This window comes from Vicugna pacos, chromosome 16 (assembly GCF_048564905.1).
Source record: "Vicugna pacos chromosome 16, VicPac4, whole genome shotgun sequence".
In the NCBI taxonomy this organism is placed as follows: domain Eukaryota; kingdom Metazoa; phylum Chordata; class Mammalia; order Artiodactyla; family Camelidae; genus Vicugna; species Vicugna pacos.
This window is the reverse complement of record NC_133002.1, coordinates 9,892,391-9,912,982: the sequence shown is the minus strand read 5'-3', so window position 1 is coordinate 9,912,982 and position 20,592 is coordinate 9,892,391. Positions and strand designations below refer to the sequence as shown.

The 20,592-nt window shown below is 47.8% G+C and overlaps 1 long non-coding RNA gene across 7 annotated transcripts in view; it reads right to left on the bottom strand.

The window, feature by feature from the left end:
• Nucleotides 1-16,196, bottom strand: part of LOC140686283 (uncharacterized) — a 98,142-nt gene extending 81,946 nt beyond the window's left edge. Inside the window, exons 1-4 of one of the 7 annotated variants that reach the window (XR_012059988.1) lie at nucleotides 15,856-16,196; nucleotides 15,302-15,449; nucleotides 13,394-13,492; nucleotides 7,552-7,937 (exon numbers count right to left, since the gene is read on the bottom strand). This is a non-coding gene — a long non-coding RNA (uncharacterized lncRNA). Of the gene's footprint in view, nucleotides 1-7,551; nucleotides 7,938-13,324; nucleotides 13,493-15,301; nucleotides 15,450-15,855 lie in introns of those variants that run through there. The other 6 variants (XR_012059990.1, XR_012059987.1, XR_012059989.1 and 3 more) reach the window with 6 other exon arrangements.
• Nucleotides 16,197-20,592: the final 4,396 nt, after the last annotated feature.

The window sequence follows — 20,592 nt, the reverse complement described above, 5'->3', positions numbered from 1 at the left end:
CAGCAACCCAGGAGGTAGGTACCACTTACAGAGAAGGAAACCGAGGCTTGAGAGCTTAAACCACTAGATGGTGGAAGATCTAGGAACCAAGACCCTATTTTCTGACTCCAAAGCTACTGAACTTGGCAGAGGTATCACAGAAAAGACAGAAGCATCAACTGAGAGCATCGTAAGGGGAGTTACTAACCCTAACCCTAACCCTGCACGGCACACCTGGGCCCAATTCTGAGTGTTTTACATGTACTTAACATATATTGCAACATATATCACAACAACTCTTGGAGACAGTGACTATTATTCCCATCTATACGAGGGGAAACAGAAGCATGGGGAATTTAAGTAACTTGTCCAAGGTCACTGGTTAGTAAGTAGTGGAGCTGGAGTGCTCTCAACTGCTACACTGCCCTGCCCCCGACATGAACTAGGACTTGAAGGTCTCCATCTAAGTGGCCTTCTCGATTCCAGCATCTGTTACTCCCCACTTAGAAGTCTCAGATACAGACCCGCCCTTTCCCCAGGCTCAACACACACTTGACAAAGTCACAGTTTGGCAGGGGGTGTCCTTGGCCCCGGCAGTAGCTGGGTTTTGTCTCTTCCCAGCTCCAATTCCATCTGACAGCCACATTGCTCCACAAGGGTGATGGATGCTGTCCCCAGGTACCATGCTGGTCACCCCAGCCAGCCCCTCCCAGAGACCCAGCCACTGGAACCTGCCTCTGCCTCTGTGCTACTTTGCACCAGTCTCTAACAAGGACGGCTATTTTGGGTGAGAAATGGGGCAGGCAGAAAAAAATTCATTTAAGCAATTAAAGAATCACTGCATTTTTCATGATTAACTTCATGTTCACAGACTGAATGCAAAAAGCTGTTAGCCGAGCATTTCCATTTCTGTACCTGACATGAGCAATGGGAATATTTGTTCTGCCCGGGAGGATTACACCTTCCATTAATCTCCGTTTTATTGAAAGTTTAAATAACAGACAGACACAATGTGATCAATTAGCAGTGTAATTCCAAGGAGATGTCATAGTAAAATTAAATCTCGAGCACATCGGCGGCAAAGATGCCTGCAAGTTCTCTCCAGCCTCCCTTCCCCATCACAGTGTGTATATTTTAATTGAAAGTTTATTCTGCTATGTGCCTCGTCTACTAAATTTTAATTTAACGTTGTAATGAGAAGGGTGTTTCTGAGGAGCTCTTCACAGACAAGTTGAGGAGGTTTCACAAATTAAGAGAATGAGAGAATTTGTGGCACTTTCCAGGCAGCTGTGGGAGGAGAGAAGACCTCAGATTCTCTGGAGAGGATCCCAGGGTCTGGAGAACCAGCCCAGGGGATGTTTAGCATCTGTGGCAGCTGGGCCAAAGGTGACCACCCCATAATAGAGCCCCAAGAGATTAAGGCAAAACAAGTACTGTCTCTTCTCCCTTCTCCTACCTAGAGAACCCCTCTAGCGTCCTCTGTAGGCAAAACCCAATAGGAAACCAATTGACCAAGTGAGAACACAGTGTCAGCCTCAGCTCTGTAGAGAAGAATATAGAAGGGCAGGCCTGGAGGGGAGAGGCAGTCATTTTGTAATCAATATAATACTTTGGGGAGCATGACTTTGCCTCTCTGATCCTTAGCTTCCTCTGCAAAACAGGAAGGATGATACCCAATCTTCAGGGTTGTGGTGAGAATCCAGTGAATTGAGGACTAAGAGGGGGTTTGAAGAGTATGACACAAAGGTGGGAAGGATTGTTCGTTTCCACTGCTTCTCAGAAGAATCACAAGGGAGCTTCTCCTTCTTGAAGGTGACCTCAACCAAAAAACAATGTCATGGAGCTGATGTGGCAGAAAGGCCCTGACTGGACTGGGAGGTGGTCTGAGGCTCAGACTGAGGGAGGAGGAGATGGGGGACAGAGCCTGCATTGTCCCCAACAGCAGGACAAGAGCAGAGTAAGCACCAGCCTGTTCCATGTCAGTAAAGCCAGAAGTCACTCATCACAAGGGTCACTTCACTGGAGTCTTGAACTTCAACTCCATCAGACTGTGTCTCATTTGCCATCATAGCTCAGGAAACTGCAGTGCCTGGCCCTGGGCATGAACTCAACAAATGGTTGTGGCTTGGAAGTGGAAGGAATGAGAGAAAGGAAAGCAGTTGGTGCACTAGTGCCAACTGCTGGCTAAAGGTGGTATTGCAGCCCAGCTCTATGGGACCCCATATGTGATGGGAAGTGAGCACAACTTCAGAAGCCACTAATGTGGAATCAAGGAATTCCCAGAAAAAGGGGAAAAATGCTAATAATCAGGATTTAAAGAGTTATATGGCAGTGGGGAGAAGAGAGATGTAGTCTCTCTGACTTGATTGCCTCCCACTCTCCTTCTTGCTCTCTCCACTCCAGCCACTACATCTAAAATAGCAACAATTTCTACCACTCTTGCTTCACTTTTCTTCATTGCACTTATTATCTGCCATTATATGATATTATATATCTATTCATTTTTTTGGTCTGTGTCTCCAGCATATAAAATCCCTGAGGGTAGATGTCTTTATTGTTCTCTATTATATCCCCAGCACCTAGGATCATAAGATATAATAGTCACTCAAAGATTATGTATTGAATTACTAGAGAAAAAAGAATGTGATGTGACTTAACAACAGAACTTTGAAGGTAATTTCTACACCTTTTAGTAGATTTGGTGTAAGTTATGTTATGAAGACATTTCTCAGCTGGGACTTGTGGGAAAGGGGCCCCAGGAGAAAGGAGTCCCATAATCTGGAAATCAGGAATCCATCAGGGTAATGAGTTTTGCTACTGTCCTCTACTAAATGTCCCTCCTGGTCTTCACTAATGAAGTATATGCCACAGCCCAGAAAAAGATCCACGTCTGAGCTGGAGGGAGTGTGTCTAGCTCTCCATCAGGGGTAAGGGAGAAGCAAAGAAGTCATCACCTTCAAACCTCAGAGGTCAGTGGCCACAGGCCCTGAGAACCTTGGGGTAGTCTGTGGAGCATGTGTCAGTGCCCCACTTCTTTATACCATTACCCTCTCTTTGCGTCCACCCAGGGAACAGTCATTAAGTCCTCATGGTAACACCTCTCTGACTTAACAATAGAAGTTAATGGGGGATTGGGATTTACTTTACTGATACTTGCTTTGCCCCCAAATTGGCTAGAATAGAATTCATTCTGTAAACCAACAGTCGTCTGAATGTGCTGTCATCAATGCCAAGCAGTCTATTCTAGGTCATTCCAGACAACTAATGAGCAAGTATTTTGTAACTTGGTAACACAGAAGATTTTCTAATAAATAAGGCTATCAGGTAGAGGCCAGCCAGCTTTCCTCTTGAATACAGCTGAGATTGTGTAGTTAGACATGAAAAGGGCTAGAGGATGCAAAACCTTCTTTTAGAAGGTCCAAGTTGACAAAGTCAAGAAGAAGCTAGTGTGTCCATCAGATTCTGGGCTGAGTCTCCCAAATGAACCTCCAGCATCTGTGGCTGCAGGTTCATCACCTGCCCCAGTGTCTAGACACACCAGTTAGGAGGGTAGGGAGGATGTGGGAGAGGGGAGATTTCTTTCATTCCTGGGTTCCTTCTTCTTCCCCAAGGCAGATGCTGGCACACCTCCCAAGTGACACCCCTGTCACCCCACTGGCCAAAGAACTTTTTGGATCTTTGATTTATTTGGCTCCACAAGAGCCCCTCCCCCACTTTCATCCCACGCAAGAAAGTCTGCTCCCCAGAGGCCCTCCCAGCCAAGTTATTCCAGAAGCATCTCACTTCATAGACCTCACATACCTGCCATCTTTCAATTTCAGCCTTAATTGCTTGTACGAGCTTCTGGCCTCAAGAGAAATGTCGCCCACATCACAATTCTTCAACAGGTCTCTGATTTTCTTATCAGAAGTGTCACTCTGACACTGTAAACATCAACTGTGTCTTTCCCATAAGGTAACTTTGATCTAGGTCTCTCTCCGACAAAAAAGATCTTCAATTAAGACACAGTGGTATTCCTCCCCTCCTGTTACATACAGCCCAGATAAGCCCCCACCTAGAAAACATCTAGGGAAAGGAGACCTAGAACTTGAAGATGCTGTCACTGTCCCCTTGTGGTGACTGGGTTGGTGGCAAACCCCGCAGAACCGCTTTAGACACAGACATTCAGCAAACGTGCCCAGAACTGAACTCAGCTCTGTAGAATCCTCAGGACTGAGACCTCCACTCTGTCATGCACCCCATTCCCAACTTGAACCCTAACTTCCTCTCTCCTCCTCAGCAACATGGTGCCCTCCTGGGAGTCCCGTGGAGGGGCTGCCTGTGGACGATGAGCCTCGCCGGCCATTCCACAAATTCACAGCCTGCCTGACAGCTAACAAGCTCCGTGGCCAGAAAGTGCAGCAGAGTGAAGGCCCAATTACGGCGGAGGAGAGGCTGGTACAAAGGGCTTAAATGCGCTAACAAGGCATTTCCGAAGGCCAGGGAGCCCCTAATGGCCCGCCTGCTGTCAGAGAGGCAGCAAAAGGCTGGGCGTGAACAGGCTTCTCAGGGCTGCGTCCTGATGATGTTTGTCATGAATCTCTTGTTCAGAATCATTCTGGTTGTCAAAAAAAAAAAAAAAAAAAAAAGGCGAGGTGGGGGGGGGAAGTCAGGGAGTGAAGGGGAGGGGCATCAGTGCCAGGCAAGGAGACAAACACAGCCATGAGGCCATTCCTGGATTGCTTCCCTTCCCCTCCTCAAATCCCTTTGGTGGTCCCCCATTGCCCGCAGAACAAAGTACCAACCCCACCCCCTCCAACCCGATGACCAGAAAAGTTCACTTCCCTATTGCTGGATTTCTCAGAGGACAGTTTGTGGGTCGTGGGCATCAGAACTGCCCGGGTTTCAAAGGCAGATCAATCCACCCGCACCCACAGCACCCCAGCCCAGGTTCCTGTATTAGAACCTTGGGGCGGAGTAGGGGCTGGATTCTGATGTTTAACCTGCTTCCCCTGGTGATTCCCAACACAGTCATTCATTCATTCATTCATTCATTGAATCACTTAAGTATCCACTGAGCAGTTACTCTGTGCCAGGCACTGTGCAGCGTGCTGGGAGAAGAGGTGAGCAAAAGGCACTCACTCTCTGTTCCCCCCAGAGCTCCGAGGGAACGGATATGAATGAGTCATCACACAAATAAACGTGCACTCAACTGCGGACGGTGGCATGCCCCAGGCCTGCGACAGCGGTGGAAGCTGGGGTCACCAGCCTGACTTTGGAGTCAGATCCAGGCTTCTCTGGGCTCTGCCTCTAACTGTGTGACCCTGGGTGAGTTACAGTGCTTTTACAAGCCTCAGTTTCTTCCTCTTCAAAATGGCGCTAATCGTGCTTCCTCCTACCTCCGGGAAGAGGAAGAGATGTTCCGTGTGAAGTCTGGCACTTTGTAGGCATGCAACCAATGCTGGCCTTGTGGGGCAGGGAGGTAGCAGCAGGGGTCAGACGAGCATTTGCTGGGATGCAACGTAGCCCACCCTGGTGCTCAGTAAGGCTCAGTGGAATTGACCTACACTTTTATTTATTTTAATAGAGTTGTTTTTTTTTAATAAAGAGGGTTTTTTAATAAAGAGTTTTTCTTATAGTTTTTTATAAAGGTTTTTTAAATAAAGAGCTTTTTTTTAAAATAGTTTTGACCTAAACTTTTACGACTTCTCCTAGTGACACTTTCTAACCTACTGATCATTTGAGGAGAATTTTACTGGACTTTCACAACCACTTCCTTACCTTTGGAGGGAACCACTTTAAACCCAATACGAACCAGGTCTACTCAGAGCTTAGGTGAGATCTGTCTCGTGACCTTGGCCAAGTCACTTGCCCTTTGAGCAGGGTTTCCTCACCCAGAGAACAAGTGAAGTGGACTCCATGATGTCTGAGACCCTCGGCGTGGGCACCAGCTTTTTGTTTTGCCTGATAGGACATTTTTTTAAACCTGCAGTTTCTAGTATTTCATTGAAGAATGACATGTGATAGTGAAAAATGTACAGATTCAATGATATGATGTATAGGATTTGTTTCAAAATCATACAAGGGGAAGGGAAGTGGACGGGGATATGGATGAATATGATCGCCTGAGTCAGTAACTGCTGAAGCCAGGTGACAGGCACGTGCAAGTTCACTGTACTCGTCTCCCTACTTTTTGTATGTGTTAGAATTCTCTGTAATAGAAAGTCTAAATAAAATGATGCCACCAAGAAAAAAAAATGACACAGTACGAAGGTCATCACGGCAGGATAAAAAGATAACCTTCAACAAAGAGAAATGTTGGCGACACTACGCATATACAGAAAACAGACATTTAGTTCTCACTTCGCCTACCTGGTGAAAGCTTTCCTCCTGGACCAGCCACAGACCAGAGACCCAAAGATGATGATGACGAATGAGAGACCTATCCTAGCCATTTCTGTAGACTCACTATGTGCCAGGCATGCTTCTAAGCACTGTTTATGTATTAACTCATTTAACCGTCACTCCTATCCCATGAAGTAGATCTATTATTGGCCCCATTTTGCAGAAAGAGAAACCTCCCCCAGGTCTCACTGATAAAAAGCAGTGAACTTCCTGAGGAAGTTGAAATAATTTTTTTTAACAGTCGGTTCATCATTTGGATGACTTGATAAAGCTTTTCTGCCAGAAAATTCCCTCCAGCAGTCCATGCTGCCTAACAGGCAGTCAGGTGCCAGTGGACTCTGCTAGACCTCTGCTTTGCCAGCAGGCAAGAAAAGCTGTGATGAAAGGGCTGATGCTAGAGCATCCAATTCATCACCTCAAAGTCATGGCCAAGCATGCACTTACCTGGCACCTCCACAGAAATCCTGCAACCCGGAAGCCTGGGTTGGTCCCCTTGGACACTGAGGAGGAAAGAGATGCTTCCTTGCCTCTTCTCTTGTCTCCGTCTCTTCAGCTGGTATCCAGAGAGCTTCTGCTGTGTGTCAGGGGCCCCAGAGATACTCCTGAGCCAGGCCTGCCGTGGCCCACAGCTTAGGAGAAACAATAAATCCACAAGAAACCACAACATCATGTGGCCTCTGTTACAGCACACAGGTGAGCAGGCTCTGTGCTAGCCCAGAGGAAGACACAACCACGCCATCGTGGAGGCTTCAGCAAGGATTGAATGCCCCTGGGACTTGAAGGATGAGTGGTGGGTTCGGCCAAGGTGAGGCCATTAGCAGACTGCTGGGGCCCTGCTGAGCTCTGGAACTTTCCAACCTCAAAAGCAAGGTGGGAAGCCCCCTGAGCCCTCTCCCCTCCTCTAGGGGATGGCCAGCCTCTCCATCCCCCCGTCAGGGGGAAAGATGCAACTTCCCCAGCTGGACCACGCCAGGCCACCACTCCGAGGGGGCTTGCTGATGGAGAACAGTTCGGAGGCACAGGTGGCTGGCCGGCAGAGCCCACTTCTTTAGCTAAAGGCGCTCTTGTATTGTACTTAGATTCACAGAAGCATAAAACAGGCAATTTGGATTTGACCTCAGAGGTGACTCTTCGACGCTGGGAGGTCTCCGTTTGGCCCAGCAGAAATAACAATCCTTTAAATTTGCCTAACGTTATACAGTTACACTTCATTTCGTTCGGCTGGTACCTGCAGATGTAATCAGTGTTCCCACTCACCCCTGTGATGGCCCAAACTAATTCTCCCGGAGACATGGTGTACAGCACACATGCAGCCGCCAGCCAGGACTTTTTGCTCTAATCCTAGGGTTCCCAGGTGGCCAAAACCTCTGGGTTTGAGGTTCGGGGGGAGCCAAGAGTCTGGTCCGTCAGCAGAATAAACTGTCCTCAGTCACTGAAGGGAATCGGAGATAACAGGCAGTATTAATGAACAGCTCAAACAACGCCCAGCTCAGCGGACCTGACAGGAAACGTCTCATCTCCAAACACAAACGCAGCATCCAGCAGAAAGCAGGCAGCTCGGCGGACATGCTTGACTGAGAAGGAGAAAAATGCCTGTGACTGGAGAAAAAGCCCAATTACCCCGAACCTGGCAAACTTCCTGCACAGTGGAAACTGGACAGGCACAGGGACCCGGGGAATGTCCTGGGAGATGGGTGGGGGTTGCTAGGGAAACTTGGGGGACACAGGGGATTGGTGTCTGACCCCAGTTTTTAATTAGACATTCATTTAGGGGCTGCTCTGAAGGTATTTTGTAGATGTGATTAAAGTCCATAATCAGCTGACTTTAAGGGAGACTGCCCTGGATAATCTGAATGGGCCTGATGCCACCAGTTGAAAGCCTTAAGAGCAGTGCTGAGACTTCCCTCCAGGAGAAGAAATTCCAACTCCTCAGCCATAAAAGGGAATGAAATAATGCCATTTGCAACAACACAGATGGACCTAGAAATTATCATACTAAGTGAAGTCAGTCTAAGAGAAAGACAAATATCATACGACATCACTTATATGTGGAATCTAAAATATGACACAAATGGACTTATTTATGACACAGAAACAGACTCACATAGGAAACAAACTTATGTTTACCAAAGAGGAAAGAAGATGGGTGAAGGATAAATTAAGAGTTTGTGATTAATGGATACAAACTACTATATATAAAATAAATAAACAAGGACCTACTGTATAGCACAGGGAACTATATTCAATATCCTATAACAAACCATAATGGAAAAGAATATGAAAAAGAATACATATATATATATATATAAACTAAATCACTTTGCTATACATCAAAAACTAACACAACATTGTAAGTCAACTACACTTCAATAAGACTAGAGATTATCATACTAAGTGAAGTAAGTCACAAAGAGAAAGATAAATATCATATAATATCACTTATATGTGGAATCCAAAAAAAAAGATACAAATGAACTTTTTCAAAACCAGAAATAGACTCACAGACATAGAAAACAAATTATGGTTACCCAAGGAGAAAGGGGTAGGGGGGGATAAATTAGGAGTTTGGGATTAACAGATACACACTACTATATATAAAATAGATAAACAACAGGGACCTACAATATAGCACAGGGAACTATATTTAATATCCTGTAATAAGCCATAATGAAAAATAATATAAAAAAATATATACATGTATAACTGAATCACTTTGCTGTACACCAGAAACTAACACTACATTATAAACCAACTGTACTTCAATTAAAAAAAAAAGGAGGAGAAATTTCACCTACAGAGAGCAGAGAGCTCACGCCAGCGAGTTCACCCTGCTCCTCCTCAATCGTGTGAGCCAATTCTGTGCAGTAAACCTCTTAATACAAATCTGGTGCTGGTTCTGTTTCTCCGGTTGAACTCTGACCGATACAGATTTTGGTACCTGGAAGTGGGGTGCCACTATAACAAAGTCCCCAAAATGGTGAAGTGGCTTTGCAACTGGACAGCAGGCAGAGAGTAGAACACTGAGGAACATGATGGAAAAAGCCAAGATCGTCTTGAACAGACGTTTAGTAGAAATATGAATGTTAGAGACTCAGCCAGTGAGAGTCTAGAAGGAAGTGAGGAGCGTAGTGAGGAGAAAACCTGCATCTTCTTAGAGAAGACTTAAATCACCGCGAACAGACTGTTGGCAGCAATACGAATGTTAAGGACACTTCTAATGAGGGCTCGGAAGGAAATGAGGACCATGTTATTGGAAACTGCAGGAAAGGGGATCCTGGTGGTCTAGCAGCAGACAGCTTAGCTGAACTATTTCCTACAGTGAGTGGAGAGAACTTGGAAGTCAGGAACTTGGAAGCTTAGCTGAGTATTCAAGCAAAGTGTTGAAAGTACAGCCTAGTTTCTTCTAGTAAAATGCAAGAGGAAGAGTGAGTGAAATCAAGGAAAAAGAACTATTTGGAGAAGTGGTTTAGGAAAACCTCAGCCTATTTACGTTGCAAACGAGGCTAAAATTAGGGGATTCGCTGTTGGGAAAGCATGCTCTGGAGAGAAGGAGATGTGATAGTGAAGGATGAGGTTGGAGTGATGTGGGGGCCACAAGCTAAGGACTACAGGCAGCCTCCAGAAATCGGAAAAGGCAAGGAAACAGGTTCTCCCCTAGAGCCTCCACCAGGAATGCAGCTCTGCTGACCCATTTTAGACTTCTCAACTGTAAGCTCATACATCCAGAACTGTAAGATAATACATTTGTATTGTTTCAAAACACTAAATTCGTGGTCACTTGTTACAGCAGCAATAGGGAACTAACACAGTGAGAGAAAAAGAGAGAGAATGAGAATGATCTCTCGCAACTCCCTTTGCTGATTGCAAGCTTAAAATGCAGTTTGGAGCTTTGGTGTGACTCCAGATTGGACATTTTAATTACTGAACGGAAATGGTCTTGGGGGCCAAGGTGACCAGAAGATATTTTATGATCCAAGTGTGAGCAGAGAAATGTGGGGCTCCCAGAGATCTCAGGAGCAGGGCAGGAGCCAGGCCCATGTAGAAGATTTAAAGGGGAAAAACTTTATGAAGGAGTTCAAGACTCCTGCTCATTCCGGAAAGTGCTGGTGCTTGGTCATGTCAGTGAAGGAAAGAGATGTGTGGATTTGATCCCAATAGAGGGAGGACATGGGGGTAGTGGGATGACTCCTGGGACCCACAGCTAGAGTTCAGAGACGCCATCACTATGGCCACAGCAGCATCCCATTGGAAAGGAAGATGTGGCTGTGTCCCATCAGCTCTTCTGAACCTTCCTCGTGGACTTGGTCACCCGGCTCTTCATTCCGTGAACTCGCTCCATCCTTCATCTGGATGGTACTTTCCGCCTCCGTATCCCCCTCCCTGAGCCGTCAGAGCCACCTCCCCCAGGGAGGAGGCGAACCACACGAATCTCCCCAAGTCTGGGAGCTTCAGGAAAATAATCAACTGGAGTCCCACCTACTCACTCCAGGTCTGTTTTGCTAAACATGAAAAAGGGACACCTGGAGATGCCACAGAGGACAGAGGGACCCCACACAGTGAGGCAGAAGGCTGAGCAGTTTCTATAACCGGGCAAAACTGACTCCGTATCCAGACTCAGCCACTTTCCAGCTGTGTGTCTAGAACAAGAGACTGAACTCGTCCGGACCTCGGTTTCCTTATTATGACTATCTTAGCACATAGCTCATGGGGCTTTGGTGAAGGGTAAAGGGGAGAACACAGGTGAGGGGTAAGTGCCCGAAAAACATGAGCTGCAGTAAGAATTAATGTTCTGATTAGCGGGGCCACCCCCACTGGCATCTGCAATGCCCCAGCCCCTGCCCCGATTGCCACCCTGCAAATATAAGGACTTCCCTCCTGAAAGCCCCTGGGCCACAAACAGTTAATGTGATTATTGCATTTAGTCCAAATTTGCAATCGCTTCTTCTCCTTAATCACTTTGAAAGTGTTTCAAATTCCCTTCCTACGTGACTGAAATCAAAGTGGCACCTGTGAAGGCAGAAAGCCTGGCTGCCGGCATGAGGTGGGGATGTAAAAACCCGTCAGGCTTTGATCGGTAGAAATTATGTCTTTCTTAATTCCTTTTACCCTATAATTACCAGGCACGACCACGTGGGTTCACAGCAAAAATAACTTGCACAGAAAGACTTTGTCTGTAGAGTCCCAGCTCGAGTCCTAACGGGAGACCCTCAGGGGAAGTTCCAGCGTGGCCCGCATCCAGGCATCTTCCGCACCAGCTCCCCACGGCCACCTTCCCCAGGCGACAAGGGTCAATTGGGAGGCGTCCTTTCTGCTGCCTTCTCTTCCGCAGCATCTGACTGTGAGAATCTCCTTCTCCCCTTTCCCAGCCCAGCTTCCCAGGTGCCATTTTCCCTGCCTCATCTCCACCCTCGGACTCCTTCAGATTCCCACCCCCTCCCTTTGACCCCTGGGCACTGGCCTCCCTGAGGTCCTCAAAGCATCTTTCTTCGCCTCCTCTCTCCTCTGCTCTCTTTCCTCTTCCTTCCCTCCCACTGCTCCAGAGATCACATCTACCCTGAAGACTCTCAACCTGGCCTCCCCATGCATGATCTCCAGGCTCCAGGACCCGCACCTGGGTCCAGCGGCTGGGGAATGTCACCACTGGGATGCCCGGCTGGGTCCAAATCTGCTCCCCTAGACCCCTCTCTGATCAAGTATCAGTGTGCAAATATCTCTAACAGACTCTGCTTACAATTACTCGGGGGGCAGAAGCAGAACTGCACCCCCCACTTTGCTTGGCGTCGTGGCTGATGGCTCATGTGTCTCCTCCCCTCACCCGCCACCCCAAACAGCACTGCCCTCACATGGCACAAGGCCTTCCTGAAACACACTCTTTCTCATTGTCTGGGGGGGACCTCGGCAGCCTGGGGTCAGCATTTGGAAAGTTCTGCTGATCTGAACCCTGTCCAAGGTGCCTGTTGTGCTCCTGGCCAACCTCTGGGGACCAGAGTCTCACTCAGCCTTGAAAACAAAAGGAAATGGAGAAAGGCACATTTTAAAAATTACCCAGGACACCCAACCCTGTCCCTAGGGTTTCTAGGTGCAGTTTTTCCCACTTATCTGGGACTACTCTGTCACTTCTTGTCCCTGGAGGTTTGCCAAGGAATCTGGCTTGCAGAGAAAGCAGCCTTTTTGTATGGCTGGGCAGCAAGGACCAGAAAGTGGGCTAGAAGCCTGTAGGGCGAAGCCAGGTCCTCTCAGTGTGTGATATTAGAACCAGCGATGCCCTCCAGGCCAGCCATGCAGACAGCAGAGACTGGGGGCCCAGATCTACAGAGACACACATGGCCAAACGTGGCCTTCACCCAAGGGAAGGGAGAGACAAGCTGCCGGGGCCCGAGGTTTCCCCCAGCCCTGACTCTCGACATCTTGAGAAAAAAAAAAATCTATGCCACCTTAAACCAGGGGCACCCAGTGTAATGAACTGATACCAGGTATAAGCTCCAGCTGCACAGGGAGGGGAGAAGCCCCAGCACCAGGCTGGACATCCAAGAGCAGCAGGGAGGTGGTTTCGAGGATGGCTCAACCTCACCTCTGTGTGCCTTCCCAGCTCCCACCCTCAGGAGGCAGGGTCTCTGTCCCTCCCCTTGAGCCCAGACTGGTTTCTGACTTGCTTTGATCAATGGAATTCAGTGCAAGGGATGCCCATGGCAGCTGTAGGCCAGCTTTTAAGAGATCTTGCCTTTTCTGTCTCCACCCCCTTTCTGCCCCAAGACCACCAGGTAAGGGAGCCAATCTTGCCAATGGGCAGGTGAGAGGCCACAGAAGGGGACCAGGGAGCTCCAGGAGCAGCCAGAACCTGGCTTGTGAGTGAGGCCAGCTTGGACCCCCCAGCACCACCGACCTCCTAGCGAATGCAGTGACACGTAGGAGTCCAGCCAAACCAGCAGGACGGCCAACCAATTCACCAAGTTGTGAGAAGTGAAAAGTCACGGCAATTTTAAGTTGCTAAGGTTGAGCATGAGATGGTTGTTACAAAGCAATAGCTAACCAAAACTGGGTTTACATCCTTGCTCTGCCATAGATATGCCACGGATCTGCCACACACAGCTTCAGGAAGACATTTCTGTTCTCTGGGCTTCTGTTTCTCCTTGCAATAAAGTTAAAGGAGTGGGGGAAGGGACAGAAATAGGAAAATCATATCAGCCAAAATCCCAGCTATGCCACTTCCTTGCTGTGTGACCTTAGACAAGTTACCTAACCTCTCTGAGTCTATATTTCCTCATCTCTCCTATGAGAGGAATAACACCCAGTTAGATTTCTGGGAGGAAATTAAGTGTTTGGCACCTAGTGGATGCTTGATAAATAGCAACATCCTCAGAGGGGCTTAATGATGGTTAAGCACATGGACACTGGAACCACATTGTGTGGGTTCACATCCCACTTGTATCATTTTCTAGCTGTGTGATCTTAGGCAGGGGACTTCACTGAGCTTGGTTTCCTCATCTGTATGATGACGAGGATGACAACAGGATCTAGCTCACAGGGCTGTTGTGAGAATTTAGAGAGTAATAGATGCAAAGTCCTTCGAACTGCACCTGGCACATAGTAGGTGGCTCGGTTACACATTGTCTGGGTGGCTTTTCAGTTTAAAGAGCCCACTTCCACAAGCCATCTACTTGACCTTCACCAAGTCAGGCACAAGGTGAGGAAACATGCCTGAGAGTTTGCCAGGTGACTTTTCCAAGGTCACAGAGCTAACAAACAGTAGGGGTAAGATTGGACCTCAGATCTGCAGGACTGCAAGTCCAGGCAGGTCCCTATAATTCAGCCACCCCTCACCGTGTGCCTGTCCTGGGCACTGCAGCTATGAGAATGAATGAGGGCCTTTCCCACACCCGCAAGTCTTCTTGGGAAGGCAGACACATGCACGATTCCAGCGTGATTCAGGCTCTGCAGAGGGTGGACAGGGCCACTGACTCTACCAGGATGGATCCTGGGAGGCACAGAGGAGGAGCCCCTGAGCTGGATCGTAAAATAGGAGTAGGTTTGGGTCATGTGCATTGGAGGGGGAATCCCCGCAAAGGCAGAGGCTCAGAGTGTGAACCTGCAGCACGTATGTGGAGCCTGCAGGAGAGCAGGGTCCCAGGAGGAGGCTGCTGAGAGGACCGGTCTCCCTTCCTGCCTCAGATGAAGTGCCAAAAGGGATGGCAATGCCCGAGACCCCCGCCAGGGGCTCAGACACCCCCTACTTTCTCTCTCATCAGCACCTCCCACAAAGTCATAGCCACCATCGTGCGCTTGGAGAAAGCCTTCCAAGCCTTCCTTGGAGAAGCAAGAAAAAGGAGCAAGCGAGTTTGTTCTCTTCCCACTCCCTCCTGCTCTGACCCAGCCTGCAGCGTCCTAGAACCTGACACTGACCAACTCCACCCATTTCTAGGATCCCAGGGCCAGCATCCGGGGCACTGATTAGACAGGTCTGAACTACAATAATGAATTGGCAGTTGAACCCCAAATTCTCAGATCTTACAGAATTAGAAAGATGACTGAAGGTCAGCTGGGCTGATTTGGCTCTGAGCCATGGTGAAGGTAGAGGGTAGGGGTGAGAGTGGGTCAAGCCCAGGTGTGAAATACCCGTGACCCCACCCCCACCCAGGACTCCATGGCAAGCTGAACCGCGCATGTCCCGCCTTGAAACAAGCTCTTGCCCACACTCTTTGGCATCTGGATCTGGGCAGACTCGTAGCCTCGGGAATCAGCTGCCTCAGAACTGCTGAGTGGGCAGCTTTGCTTGTTTCATAAGTCCTTATTGAAATGCTCGGATAAATCACGCTTCTCAACAAGCACGCAGCCTATGGGAAAAATCCATCCCAGCTCCTGAATTCCCGTTTCTAATGATTCTCAAGAAATGACTGAGAAAATCAAAACACTATGTTTCGAAACACTCTGTAAGGCTCACCACAGTTCAAACGCTTTCCATAAATCCAGAACGCAAACGGCATTTTTCAAAGGTTTACTGTTCCCCGGATGACAATAAGGCCGTATTGACTGACTTCCATGGAGCTCTGGGAATTTGGAAAAACCAGGCAAGCAAGCAAGATCTTTAACTGAAAAAGAAAAAAGAAAAAGAAGTTCGTGAACTTGACAGTTTTGTTGAAGTTCACAGCATTTTCCCCGTTTTGACAGCACTTTTGCAGGTCTGATGCCTCCGGTGTTGGATAACACCATCCTCTCCTTCTCTGAGCTCGGCCTCCAGCCTGCCCTACACCCTCCGACAGTCTGCCCTCCACGCAGCCGCCAGAGCCATCTTTCTAAAACACAAATCTAGAGGGGGCTACACCTACACAGGGAACAATACTCACAGAATACCAACTGAGTATCTCTTACAGTTGGAACTACAGTGAAAATTCTCACCAAACCAGGTAGGAGGGGAGACAAAAAGGAAAAGGAGATCGCGGCAGGACCTGTTCCCCCGCGGGGGAGGGAGTGGCCAAGGAGGAAAATTGCTCTCACCCTTGGAAGCCCCTCTCGAGCAGGGAGGTCAGCGGGGACAGAAAGGGAGCTTCCGAGACTCGAGGAGAAAGAAGCAGCCACTTGGCAGACAGAACGGAAGCCTACACAAGGGCCTGGGTGATGGCCCGGGGAGAGGCCTGGGGCTGGCTGCGCAGAAGCAACCTCAGAGGGCTGGAGCGTGGTGCCGGCCGAGGCTGGGAGAGAGTGCACAACAGCCTGGGTTCTGGAATCTCCAGTGCTAGCGCACATGGACGGAGGGGAGCAACCCAGCCCTGCGCCACAGCCGCTGTCTCCGCCAGCCCAGAGGGCGCCGGCTGCCCGGCACCGTTGTTGGCGTGCGCGCGCGTTCTCGCGAGAAGAAAGGCGGGATTCAGACACAGCCCTTTTCCCGGCGGGCCCTGCGGGGCTGGGTTTCCTGGTGAGTGGCTCCCAGCAGGGACCGGGCTGAAACCTGAATCCATTCCCAGGGGTCCCCCAACTTCACAGGTGGAACTGGGATGAAAACAATATAAGGGACCTATAGGATAATTTAAAGAATGCCAATCTATGCATAATAAGGGGTCCCAGAAGGAGAAGAAAGAGCAAAGGAAATCAAAAATATATTTGAAGAAATCATTACTGAAGACTTCCCAAACCTAAAGAAGGAAACATATCCAAGTACAGGAAGCACAGAGGGTCCCAAACAAGATGAACCCAAACAGACCTACACCAAGACATATTAAAATTAAGATGGCCAAAGTTAAAGAAAAGATTTTAAAGGCAACAAAAGAGAAACAAAAAGTTAGTTATAAGGGAACCCCCATAAGACTATCAGATGATTTCTCTACAGAAACACTGCTGGCCAGAAGGGAGTGGTGAGATATATTCAAAGTCCTGAAAGAGAAAAACCTGTAACCTAAGATACTCTTCACAGCAAGACTATCCTTTAGAATGGGAAAGATAAAAAATTTCCCAGACAAGCAAAACTAAAAGAATACAGCAACACTAAACCTATCCTAAAAGAAATATTAAAAGTTCTTCTCTAAATAGAAAAGGGGGGAAGCTATAGAAAAGAGAAAATCACAATTGGAAATGCGATAACTACAATGTGCTGCAAGAGAACAAACATGAAGATGTAAAAGAGGACATTAAAATTATAAAAGGTGGGAGAAGGGAGCAAGAAAATGTAGATTATTTTTTGTTCTTTTTAGGATGTGTTTAAGCTTATATGACAACCAGTCTAAAGCAAATAGATACAGCAATGGGATCTCATACTTGAAAAATAGGGTAACCACAAAACCACAAAACAAAAGCCTACAATAGAGTCACAAAAACCAAAAAGAACCCAAGCTAATACAAAGGAAAATTATCAAACCACAAAAGGAAAAACAAAAAGAAAAAGAAAGGAACAAAGAAGAGATACAAAATCACCTGGAAAACAAAGTTTAAAATGGCAATAAACACACATCTATAAATAATTACCATAAATGTCCATGGACTAAATGCTCCAATCAAAAGACATGGAGTGGCAGGTTGGGTAATAAAGCAGGTGCCTACAATATGCTGCCCACAAGAGACCCACTTCAGGGTGAAGGACACACAGAGATTGAAAGTGAAAGGATGGAAAAAGATGTTCCATGCAAACGCATATGACTAGAAAGCAGGGGTAGCAATACTCATATCAGACAAAACAGACTTTAAAACAAAGGCCATAAAGAAAGATATTATATGATGATCAAAGGAACAATACAAGAAGAGAATATTGCACTCATTAACATATATGCACCCAATATAAGAGCACCTAAATATATTCCAAAAAGCACTAACAGACATAATGGAAGAAATTGATAGGAATACAGAACACAAATCTAATATTACTGCTCAAAAGCTCACTGCGGTTTCTGTGGTGCCTCCTTGAAAGAAGACCGTGAGATTTCTCCAGCTTCTGCAGAATCCCCCACCCAGTCTCCACCAGAGGAGAGCAAACTCTGATAAACTGAGGGTCGGATAATCATTATAGCTAGAGACTTGCATTTCTTCATTCAACAAACGTATACATATATAGTTACTATACGCCAAGCCCTTTTGATTCAGTAGTTTAAAAAAGCAAAGCTCATAGATGTGGGAGAGGGAGGCAGACAACTCAGATAAGTAAGTAAGAGATATGTACAAACATCAATTTCTGGATAGTGGAAGCAAAGCCACAGCCACCTGGCCCCAAGATTCAGAAATTAGAGGGAGTTGGCAGCCCTCCTGTGTGACATCCACTGTGCCCTGGGAGCAGACAGTGTGTCCTACCTAATGCCCTTATTCGTGTATCTAAACTTAAGCTAGGGGGGGAGGGTATAGCTCAAGTGGTAGAGTGCATGCTCAGCATGCATGAGGTCCTGGGTTCAATCCCCAGTACCTCTTCTAAGAATAAATAAATAAACCTAATTACCTCCCCCACCAAAAAATAAATAAATAAATAAACTTAAGCTGGAGCTGCCTCGTCCTCCTTACCTATCTTCCCTTCAAACTGCCCTCCAAAGCCAACACATTCCTGGGAACGAGGAACCTCTCACTGCTTTCTCTGTTCAGGTCAACCTGCAACTTGACATAAATAATGAAAGTCTTGCAAAGAAGATGGGAGACGGCGCCAATGGATTTCCCAATAATATAGAGGGAGGAAGGAGGAGGTGTGGAAACTTCCAAAACCAAAGTCTTAGTAATGGCATCTGGAAGAGAGCCTGGGCTGGGACTCAGAGAGAAGGCAGGCACACGCAGGACCCTGGAATCTAGCAGCCACCCGGCAGCCCCTTGGAGGCTGCCTAGAGAGGCAGAGGGGCTTGCCTCTGGCTGGCTGCACAGCCATTGAGTAGCAGAACTTATCCCAAGGGCAGGTCTTCCTGGGAGCATTAGAGAGTAGGGGTTAAGAACTTGGGCTTTGGAGACAAAGAAACCTGGGTTCAGATCTTCATCCTGCCTCTTGCTTAGCTGTGTGGCCATGCATACACTATCTAACTGTTCCGAGCCTCAGTTTCCTCACCTGGAGAATGGGGATGCGAACAGCGCCTGCGTCCCAGGGCGGTTGTGGGTGTGAAAGGAGGTTATGCCCACGTTGCTCCTGTTACTACATCACGCATGTGGTCAGCGCTCAGTAACACCAGTCCACATTATTGTTGTGCTGACATCAGAGCCACCGGCTGCACTACAGACACACATAGGCGTCAGTCACTCACTCTGTTTCTTTCTCTCTGTCTCTTTAGGACTGTTTCTGTGTGTCTCTCCCTCTCTCTCTGGGTCTCTCTGTGTCTCACTGTTTTCTCTGTGGGGTTAGGGGTGGGAGGGGCTCTCCCTCTCTCTGTCTTTGCAAGTGTACTTCTCTCTGTCCATCTCTCTCCCTTTGTCCATCTGTGACTATGACTCTGATGTATCTGTGTGTCTGTTTCCAGATCTTTTTCTCTCTGTTTGCTTGTATCTCTGCTTCTCTCTTCCTCTGTATCCCTCTATTTCTCTCTTCTGCCCTCTGTGTCTCTGTGTGACTCTGTCTTCCTCTCTCTTTGTCTCTCAGTCTCTCCATATGTCTCTCTGCCTGTCTCTGTTTCTCTTACTCACTCTTCCCCTCAAGACCAGGCATGATCCAGCCAACTCTCCTGGTTCATTGCAGGGAAAACATTAAACGCTCATTCTGGGCTCATGCAAGGAGCTCAATAGCTGGAAAAAACAATGAGAAATTCAGAATTAACTGGGGGCTGATTATTTGCTGGGGAGGTGGGGATAAATGATGAGATATATACGAAACAAAAGACAACCTAGCAACCGGGGAAAGCTCTGCACGTAGTAACAAAAGCAGCCCTGGAGAAGCATGACAATGTGGCTGGGCGCGGAGCTGGCAGCCGGCCCCTGCATACCAGAGGACGGCAGACTGACGTTAGAGCTGCCAGGAGCCAAGTGAGGCCATTCTGGGGTACCCCGGCCCCCCCAGAGCCCAGACACAGCCTCCCAGAAACTCAATAATGGAGAGATCTCAACCCCGAGCCCCACACGTGGACCCTCATTCACTCATTCTCCTGTTAACATCTCATAAGCACCTGCCTGGGCACTAAGGGGGTGAAGTTGACCCAGATGGGATCCCTGTATGCAAAGAACACCCAGATTAGCTGGGAGGGGAAAGCAAACAGGTAGAAAACTGCAATGCAATACAATGCAAGGGCTCCATCCCCAGGCAGTGCAGAGCCCAGAGCATCTGCTCCTAAGGCTGTACATGGGGTGCAGAGCCAGGCTTCACGGAGGAGGTAACATGTGGGCAGAGTCTGCAAGATGAATAGAAGATCGTCAGGTGAAGAACAGAGAATGAGCATAATATTCAAGAGGCAAAAGGGCCCAGTGGGTCCAAAGAACATCAGGAAACCATGGCCAAGGAGGTTCCTCAAAAAGTTAAACACTGAACTACCGTATGACCCAGCAACCCCACTCCTAGGTAGAGACCCAAAAGGACTAAAAACAGAAACGCAGATACTTGCACATCAACATTCACAGCAATACTACTCACCAGAGCCAAAAGGCGGAAACAGTGCAAACGTCCATCAGCAGATACCTGGATAAACAAAATGTGGCGTGCACATGATGGAAAGGCACAAAAAAACGAGCGAAGTGCCAACCCGTGCTACAACGTGGGTGAACCTCTGAAACATTGTGCTACGTGAAAGAAGCCAGACACGAAGGATCGTATACAGAATGATTCCATTTGTCTGAAATGTCCAGAACAGGCAAATC